Source organism: Coffea arabica, chromosome 7c (genome assembly GCF_036785885.1).
Source record: "Coffea arabica cultivar ET-39 chromosome 7c, Coffea Arabica ET-39 HiFi, whole genome shotgun sequence".
Classification (NCBI taxonomy): domain Eukaryota; kingdom Viridiplantae; phylum Streptophyta; class Magnoliopsida; order Gentianales; family Rubiaceae; genus Coffea; species Coffea arabica.
Window position 1 is genome coordinate 16,307,018 of NC_092322.1, and position 9,897 is coordinate 16,316,914.

At 36.6% G+C, this 9,897-nt stretch overlaps 1 long non-coding RNA gene across 1 annotated transcript; it reads left to right on the forward strand.

Annotated features, from left to right (window-relative positions):
• Positions 1 to 5,449: 5,449 nt before the first annotated feature.
• LOC140010792 (uncharacterized) lies at positions 5,450 to 9,191 on the forward strand. The gene is made up of 2 exons (XR_011817937.1): positions 5,450 to 5,770; positions 8,904 to 9,191. It is a non-coding gene; the product is annotated as an uncharacterized lncRNA (long non-coding RNA).
• Positions 9,192 to 9,897: the final 706 nt, after the last annotated feature.

Here is a 9,897-nt window from a genome sequence, read left to right on the forward strand (position 1 = left end):
CCTATCATGATTTCTTAGTAAAATTCTGATATTCAAACTTTTCTGTCTTTCTTTCATTTCATTCGAGGATTTATACATCAGAAAGATAGCTCTTTTTTAATAGTAGAACGACTCTTTGGAATATTAATGAGATTTCAAACAACCAAGCGACTCTTTAAATAGTAAAACAACTATTCTGAATATTAAAATACAAACGACTTTTCAAACAACCAAATAACTTTTCAAGCAGTAAAATGACTCTTCGGAATATTAAAATACAAACGACTTTACTGTGGGATCCATTGAATCTTCTTTCAGACATGAGTAGGATAGTAGATATCCTCATATGGTGTGTCTGATGGAGTGCTATCAGGATCAGTAATGTTGTACATCTCAATGTGATCCATGTGTCTTCTTTTATTCTGTCTTTTGTTGAGATATCTTTGCTTTGTTGTCCTTCCTTTGAATTTTGATGATTGTGCAGAAGAACTTGCTCCTTGGTCATACGGATCTTGTGAGTCTTGCATAGCACTATCATTTATCATTTTCAGATAATTTTTCTTGGCTTTTTGAATTGTATTCCAATGGGGATGAATGGTACGATAATTCCAAGGACCATAATGTCCTATCCAAATTTCTTGTGGAATGGATTGGTTTTGTTGGAATATGTACCTTTAGGCTTCTTCATGCTCTTCATCAAGGTCTAAAATAGTATGAAAAAATTCCTATAGATAACTGCGCTTGAAAGAGTTTGGAGGAGAAATAGCATTAAAATAAAATGAAGTTGATTTCCGAAGAGGTTAGGAGATAATGATTTTGTCTGTAAATATCAAATCCAAGAATGATATCTTTCCCTGTGAAATTTGATAATGGGGTTTTTGATGATAATGGGGTTTTTGTCGCAAACCTTGTTTGGAAAATTTCCCCATCAGCCGCTTTGAAATCATGGATTTATTTAATCCAATATGAATCAGGTAAAATATCCTTTTTTAGAATGGATATGGTAGCACTTGAATCAAAGAAAGCAATGACTGGAATAGGTTTAGAGTACTTATCCATTAAAATATGAACTAATGTTTGGGGATAAGTATCTGTCGATTTTAGAGGTTTGATGGAAAAAATTTCTTCTGGTACCTACAATGCTAAAAGAGTACTATCAGTAACATCTTGTTCAGAAAAATCAAATTCTAAACTAGAAAAATGAGTTTGAAATTCATCCTGAATTTCTGAAATTAATTTTACTTCCTTTTGATTTTGAGGACAATATTTTGCAAAATGTCCTGATATTCCACAAATGAAACATTTGCTTCCTTTCTTGCCTTTAAACTTTTTTTCTTTCCTTTAGAAGTATTCCACCTTTTCCTGAAAGATCTTCTTGGGTGACTTTTGTTAAAACCTTTGAACCTTTTGAACTTTTTCTTTCTTCTATAGCTTGAAGGACTGCAAGCTTGGCATTTTCCTTTTGTTATCAGCTCGGATTTTTTTACAGGCTTGGTCTAAACAGACATCTCCCTTGAGATATTTTTGAATAATTTTTCGTTTGTTCCACAAATTATTCAAGGAAAGAAAGACTACTTGTTTGATCTGACCTGTAGGAAAATTTAAATGGAACCATATTTATTATGTATATACATTTCAATACCATCAGCAAGAGATTTAGGTAGAGAACTTATAAATGCTTGTTTCAAGTTAAGATCAACACCTAGAATAAAAAACAATTGAATCATTTTTTTGAAATATTTATTAAGATCTTTTCGATCATAAGAAAGACATTTCATTTGAAAAAATTCTTTTCTTTTTGTTCCTTTACTCTCTTTTACATCTCCAATGAACATGAGGAGCAAGATATTAATATTTTCAAAAAATTCTTGTCTAGTTAGGAAAAACATTTTATCTTGTTCTCCTAAACTTGCCTACCAGTCTTTGAGGATTCCTAAAAATTGAGCAGTGAAGTCAGATAAAATTTCAAAATGAGATTCTTCAGTAATATTTTGGATAATCATCTAAGCACGAAAATTCTGAAATTTTTCTTCCCACTTTGATGAAGGTACATCATCAATTGTAAAGATCTGAGTTCCTTTCATTTTTTATGATGTTTTCTTCTAACTACTGGACGTTTAACCAATTTCTTCCTCTTCATCAGGATGAAGAACTTTGACTTTGTTGCCATATTCAGTTCGGGGTTTTGAGATTTCATCAAAATTTTCTTCTCCAGTAAATTCTTCAATAGAATCTTCAAGGCTTGAATTTTCTTCAATACTTTCAGTACTTTCTCCCTTGGTTGATTCTGAGTCTGAATCTTTATCCTTTCTTCTTAACTTTTCTCATATTTCTCTCTTAGTTTTCAATTTTGTTCTTAGGAATTATCCCGAATTACAGAGCATTCAAACCTACACGATTTTGGTGTCCACGGCAAAAGGTTTGCAATTTACAATAATAGAAGAAACTGAGATCCTACCAGTAGAAACAGATGCGAAGGAGGAGGCCATATATGAACTTCTAGAGTAGCACTTCAAGAATCAAGATCTACAATTGCAAAAACTAATGTGCAGTTGCCAGGAATTCCACCAAAACCTTAGTGAAGATCTTCATACAAGTTTTCAAGAAAACAATAAGAAATTAGATACCTTAATAGAAAGATTAGACCAAAAGTTTGATCTGTTGATTCAAGCCTTCAATGGTGGAAAAAGGGTTCTAATGGAAGAATGCTTTGACAGCGATCAAAGATTTGTTGTGGAGGAACAACACTTGTTTGATTAAAGCAATTCCAAGAATCAAGTTTCTCGTTTTAAGAAGGTGAATCTTGAGGAAGAGTCGAACAAGAAAGAAATAGGCAACATTTTACTACGAAATGTTTCAATCAGTGATTTGATTATGATTTCTATAGAAAATTCTGGGGAAAGGATGAGAAAATGTGACGAAATCATATTAAATTGTCAATTGATGGATGATACGAAGAATGAAACTCATGGAATTTGTATACAAGAGAAAGTTGATATTGAGTCCCACGACCTGCAATTAATGAAAGGAAAGAATAATATGTCTGAATCTTTTGAGGCGCGTCATGAATTAGAAAGAGAAACATTGCAAGATAAAGTTGATGAGCCCGGTATACAGCAGCAATGAGCTATTCTTGAAAAGAATTAGAAAGGGGCTGAAGAATTCAGATTATTGATATTGTTAGGAACTCTTAGATTAATTGTAGATTATGTAATTAGTGTCTTGAAGGCAGACACCAAATTGTGTTACACTTCTTGAAGCGGGGAAACCTCATGGAGGTTTTTGTAGTTGTTTTCCTTCAAGAGCATTTCACTGGAATCATCGATAATAGGAGTGTCAATAGGGTTAGGCCAGCCCAAACCCGATCCGTTCGGCCCTATAAAAAGCCCAATGAGCCTACAATATCAATGAGTCGGGCTAAGCTTGGACCTCAAAACTAGGCTCACATTAAATATGAACCGAGCTTGGATTTTATTAGGCTCAAGCCTGATAGGCCCGGCCCTATATATAATATAATATAGGTAATATTTATAATATTTATATTTTAGTAATACAATTATATATATAGGTATTATATATAATATTTATGTTTTAGTTGTAGAAAACCAAAAAAAAAATGGGTCTGTTTGGAATCCGGTTTTTTTGGCAAGTTTTTTACCTACTAGTTTTTTAACAATTTTTGCTACAGGAATCCCAAAAAACTTCTCAAAATTTTTTGCCTTACACACTTCAACATACCCAAAACACACCATAAAAAATTCCCTTCCCTTTTTTCCTTCTTCCTCCCCCATCCCAACCCACCACCACCGTCGGTGCTAACCACCACCGCCGTTTCGTCCCACACTCCGCGCGTGCAAATAATCTGGGTCGTGAGCTTGGGCTGCGTCTGGTGCGCTGTGGAGCAAAGGAAAGGCTGAGCCTGGGCTGCCAGAGCGTCTGGTGCGGCTGGGCTGCAGGGGAAGGGCGAAGGGGAGGAGAAGGGGAAAAGGAGGGCAGAGGGGTGGCGGGGGAAAGGGAGGAGGCAGAGGGGTTACGAGGAAGGGCAGTGGGAGGGGGCGGGGGAAAGGGAGGGCAGAGGGGTGACGAGAGAGGGCAGTGGGCGGGGGCCAGGGGAAAGGGAGGGCAGAGGGGTGACGGGGGAGGGCAGTGGGAGAGGGCGGGGGAAAGGGAGGGCAGAGGGGTGACGGGGGAGGGCAGTGGGCGGGGGCCAGGGGAAAGGGAGGGCAGAGGGGTGACGGGGAAGGGCAGTGGGCGGGGGCCGGGGGAAAGGGAGGGCTGAGGGGTAACGGGGAAGGGCAGTGGGCGGGGGGAATGGGGAAAAGGAGGGCAGAGGGGTGGCGGGGAAGAGCAGTGGGCGGGGGGAATGGGGAAAAAGGAGGGCAGAGGGGTGGTGAGGAAGGGCAGTGGGCGGGGGAAGGGAAGGCAGAGGGGGTGCGTGTGAGAACCCTGAAAAAAAATAGATATATAAGCCAGTGTATATTTCATTTGCATTTCTTTTATTCTTTAATAATTTCTAGCATTACTTTTACTTGTTCGCAATTAAGTACGTAAAAATAGATTTATGAGAAAAATAATATAATTTTCTTAAGTTATGAAATTTCTTGGTTTTGCTAGACTAAATTAATATCTTTAGAGTTAGATTAAATTTTTCGCCTTAATATAAAATGTTAGAATACTTAAATTCCCTTATACTAAATTAATGACACTTGAGTCGATAAACTTACTATCTAAAACAAATTATTTAAATTCCAATGATTAATTCCAATTAGTTGCTAATGTTAAATGTTAATACGAATTTCCGCGTTAAGATGAAAATCAATGAATTTTAGATAAGCATGATACTAGTATACTAAACATACTTAAGGCGTGAAAATTTCGATAATTATAGTCTTATCCTTCTTTGTTTTCACAATAAGTGCGTAAAAATAATTTTTATATGCAAATTGACACACTTGTATTAAATTATTATTTCACTTGATTCTATATTACTAAATCGATAAATTTCGAGTTAGACTAACTCTATTTCTTGAGAATAAATAATTGGAAATTCTGATAACTAATTTAATCGCTAAATAATGTTAGGAACCTTAATATTAAATTGTGATCGATAAATATTCGATAAAAATGGTTTAAGTATACTAGTGTATAATTAGGCGTTCAAATCATACTTGGAGATAATTTTTGGAATTAAGTTAGAATGGAGAATTTAAGTAGAGGTTAGGAAGCAAAGTGAAAAGACTAAAATGCCCTTACAACCCCAACGTTTCCATGCAAAACCAAACAATCCCTCTGACCGCATTTCAATCACCGCCCCAATCGGCCAATCACATTTTCACCAATTCTATACGCAAACCATTTCATACACGCCAACTCCTCCAAAACCGCAAGCCATTCCCTCTTCCTTCTCAATACCGCGATACCACCACACTCCACTACTTCATCTTTGATTCACAACAACACCTCATCTTTTCCTCTGCCTTAGACCGAGAGTAAATGAGAGAGAGGTGAGAAACCAGCCATCCGAGAGCAAAAGTGATAGAAAACAAGCTGCAAAAATTTTTCTTTCTCTCGTTCTGATCGCGAGCTGAGGGCAGAAATCAGAGGACCACGAGTGAAAGCAATCGATCCTGTACCTTCCCTTCTCCCAGCCGTGGCCATTTGCAACCTCAACCAAGCTGCACTTCACCATCCCAGCCGCAACTCATCAAACCAGAACCAAACTTGCGCGTGAAGCCGAGAGGAAGGAAAGAAAATTTCCAGATTTTCGTGTGGGAGCTGAGTTGTTTCTGAGGTAATTGCTGGGCTAGATTAGGTTAATTACTAATAGATAAAGACATATCAGAGCCTGCATGTGTTGCTTGTGCAATCGATTGATGAATTCAAGACACTAGAAAATTCTGTTTTGATGAAAATGTTTTTGCCTAGGAACTGGTTTGGAAATGTAGCTTTATTTCTGATTCCCTGCGACAATCTGAGCTCAATTAAATGTTTAACCAATTAAAAACAAGAAGGTTAAGTCATCTAGGAACATGCATGTGATTTTAGGCAGCCGGATTTGTAATTAAGAAAAGAAGAAAACTGATGTGTACAAGTTTGAGGCTGCCGAGAGCTTAACTTGATTAATGCAGCTTGATTTGGTTTAATTTTGTTGTTTAAGCTTATAACCATAATTAGCTAGTTAATAACAAGTTAATTAGGCTCTGCATGTAGTTAATTAATTGGTTTAAACCAGAAAAATTAAATGAAACAGAAATTCTGATGCGCATGAGAAATCAGAATTTCCGAGAATTAATTTGATAATGCAGCTTTATCTTGATTAATTGAAGTAATCTGAGCTTAGAGTTGTGATTAGTTGGTTAATAACTACGTGTTTGAGCTTTGCATGTAGTTAATTACTTCGACTAAAGAAAAAAAAATATTAAAACCGAAAGCTGCTGCATATATGCTCATCCGAGGCTAGTTGGATGAATTTCTGGAACTGTGGATGTTTATAGCTGCTGGTCGAACTTGTTTTGAACTGGGAATGATAAGTAATTTCAGTAAGCAACCTTGCATGTTAGTTTGGGTACTTAAACAATGATTCAGCCGAGGAAAAACTTGGATTTTTCTGACCAATTAGCTGCTGGAAATTTCTTTGGTAATCCGAGAGACCTAAGTTAGAGATTTGAGATGATTATAGTTGTTGTTTGCATATAATCTTGAACTGGAAATGTTAATTGGATAGTTAAAAACTTACATGTCGAATTTGAGTAACTAATACCCTGTTTTGGCCAAGGAAAAGTTGGAGTTAAGAACACCCAAGTGCTGGAATTTTTTTTTATATAGCCGAGAGGTGAGCAAGAGCTTTTCAGTTTATTCCTGGAATTGCAGGATGTTTTTGGAATATTTTTCCTTGGAACATAATACTCAAAATGCAAGAGAAATGTGTGTTCAAACTTCGGAATCTGCTTAGCTACGAAACACTTGATGTGCAAGAAATTTCTCAGTTTAAACAAGAGTGAAGAAAGGAGTTTTCCAAATTTCTTTTGCGAATTTTGGGTTCTAAAAATTGCTGTTTTGAATGGTTAGTTATATTGCTGCAAGAAATGATTGATGGACGCTAAGGGCTAATGATTGATGAAGCCCTTGGCCATTTGAGTGATTTTTCCAAGCATTAAAGCTTTGATGAATTTAACTGCTGGAATTACTTGTTATTATTTCTACTTGGTGGATAAAAAAACCTTGCGGTTTAGTCGATGGAATCTCTTGGAGGCCTTGAATTTATTTTGTTTAAATGTGATCTGATATGAGCTTGTTGAAACCTAGGGCTAATGATCGACGAAACCCTGGTGAAATTGGTTGTTTGAATCGTGATTTTTCTATATTGGCTTGGTCCGAACTTGCATGAAAGATTTGAACATAAATTGAAGAAATTATTTGAGGAAAATGTGTTTTTGGTTAAACCGTTATATTGCTGGAATTTTGCTTGATTGACAAAACAAGGGAGGAATTTGACTTTTTACGAAATTTCGAGATTCTAGGATTAACGGTTGAAGTAATACGTATATATATATATATATATTACAATCGCTCGCTCTTATTTGAAATACTTTAAAGAACTTAAAACGTGAAACGCTAGAGAAGTAGAATAAATAAAAATAATAGACAAAACTAAAGTTTAGTAAGTTACAAAGGATAACGGGGTATTTATAAGTTATAATTAATATCCGATTGAGAAAATATATTAACTGGAATGTTGTACAAGTTATAAACTTGAAGATAGGTAGGTTTGGGGATAACAATAATAATGATAATAATAATGTTAATAAGCTCCAAAAGCAAAACAATGAATAGAAATTGAAAGTGTTATATTTGTACTTTAAAGGTCAAACATGATTTTAATAATTTTAAACAAAAGGCATAGAAAACTTGTTCGGCAAGAAAACTCACTTGACATAAATAAGTTCTATTTGCACCTCTAGAAAGAAAAGTATTTCTCTTAAAAGAAACCATACGGAATGTTTTATCACTTTTACTAGTTTTAGTTTCAAAAGAATGGTTAAGTTACTTCGAGAAAATAATCTAGTTATAAAACCCGATAATTTTATATATAAATCAAGCACTTGTATAGTAAAACTTATAGTTTTAAAACCTAGTTTTCTAGGGTATGGCAAGGACGTGGAATTTTGAATCCCAGCTTGACCTTTGAACTTCACTCTTGGTGAGTGTCCTTACTTGTTCTATGCCTACTTGATTAAAGTGCTTTCTTGACTTGATATGTGATAATTGGAAAATGGTTTCTGATCCATCGAAGTGGGCAGTGTGTACTTTATCGCACTAGCTCTTTCAAGTGGCGACTTGCTTGAAATATTTTCGTGAAATATCCTGCTTGCACTTGCTAAGCATTGAGTAGGGGAATGTACCACACCTGAGGGTGGGAGGGCCTCTTATCCTATCTCAAATGCTAAAACATTGGAATACTTGCTAAACACCTCTTATCCTATCTCAAGTACTAAATCACTAGGCAGGGGAATGTACCACACCTTAAGGGTGGGAGGGCCTCTTATCCTGACCTGGTAATTTCTTATTTTATGACGTCGTTGGGTGAATCTCTCGACTAGTTTATCCAGGGGGCATACTCGAGTACTACCGCTCTCTTTTATTTTGTCGTGCGGGCCCGGAGCTGGGGTATGATCGGTGGCCGGAGTTAAGTAAAATAAGGAGTTCTACATGGACCGTAAGTAGTGAGAGTTGACGGAGGGTCAACTACGGTAACTTCTGATCAAGCCCGGAGAATGGCTCCTAAGAGCCCTGTATCCTACCGTGTGCTGTTATACGCTTTCCTAATTGTTGAATTTTAATACTCGTTACTTGCCTTATATGATTGCATGTTTTGGGCACCACTGAGTTTTAGCTCACCACACGATATTTGTTTTCCTTAACAGGTTCTGGAAATCGAGAGACTTGAAGTCTATCTTATCGTTATGTAAATATTATTTCGAATCGTACTTGTATCTTTGTTTTGGGTTATCACTTGAAGCTGGAAAAGTGCAAACCCTAAGTTTTGGCTTGTATGAATTTATTTGAGCTTGATGAGTTTGCTGTATGGTTTATAATGTATATTTGTAGGTTGTGTTGAACTGGTCGGAGATGTATTTAAGAGTGAACGGTTGGATGTTCATTGGTAATGTTATCTCTGAAGTTAATGTGATTTAATATTCCAGTCGTTTAAAGGTTTGGCACGTCCGGATGACAAAATGTGTTTTGATTTTAAGTTATACGTGGATTAGTGGTCGGTTTGCTTGTGTGAGTCCCGACGAGAGTTGGGCAGGCGACCCGCCAACCCTCTGATTCGCCTTAGGGGAAAGTGGGACCGCCACAGTGCGGGAGGTGGGCAGTGGGCGGGGGAAGGGGGAAAAGGAGGGCAGAGGGGTGGCGGGGGAATGGGGAAAGGGAGTTGCTGCTGGGAGGTAACGGGGAAGGGGAAGAGGTAAGGAAGAAGAAGAAGAAGAGGAGGAGAGGAAAGAAAAGAAAAAAGAAAGAAAGAAAAAGAAAAAGAAAGAGAAAGAGAAAAAGAAAGAAAAAAAAAAGAAAAGGAACAAAAAGTTTTTATCTTACAAAAATTTCTACAAAATTTTTCACCTTACAAAAACTTCTATAAAATTTTTTTAAAAACTTCTACGGTGTACTACAGTAAAGTTTTAGACAAACTCCCTAAAAACTCAGGTTCCAAACAGGCCCATTAGTTTTTGTGAAAATAAAAATAAAAAGTGTATGCCATCATGAGCCATCCATCCTTTTGAGCATAGAAGAGCAACTTGAGCAGGTGAGCAACGGCAGGAGTAAGAGGAAAAACAAGGAAAGAGACAACGGCTAAAAGAAGAAAAAGAGAAAAGAGAGAGAAGAAAAGAAGAAGAAATGAGAAGAAAAAGAGAAGAG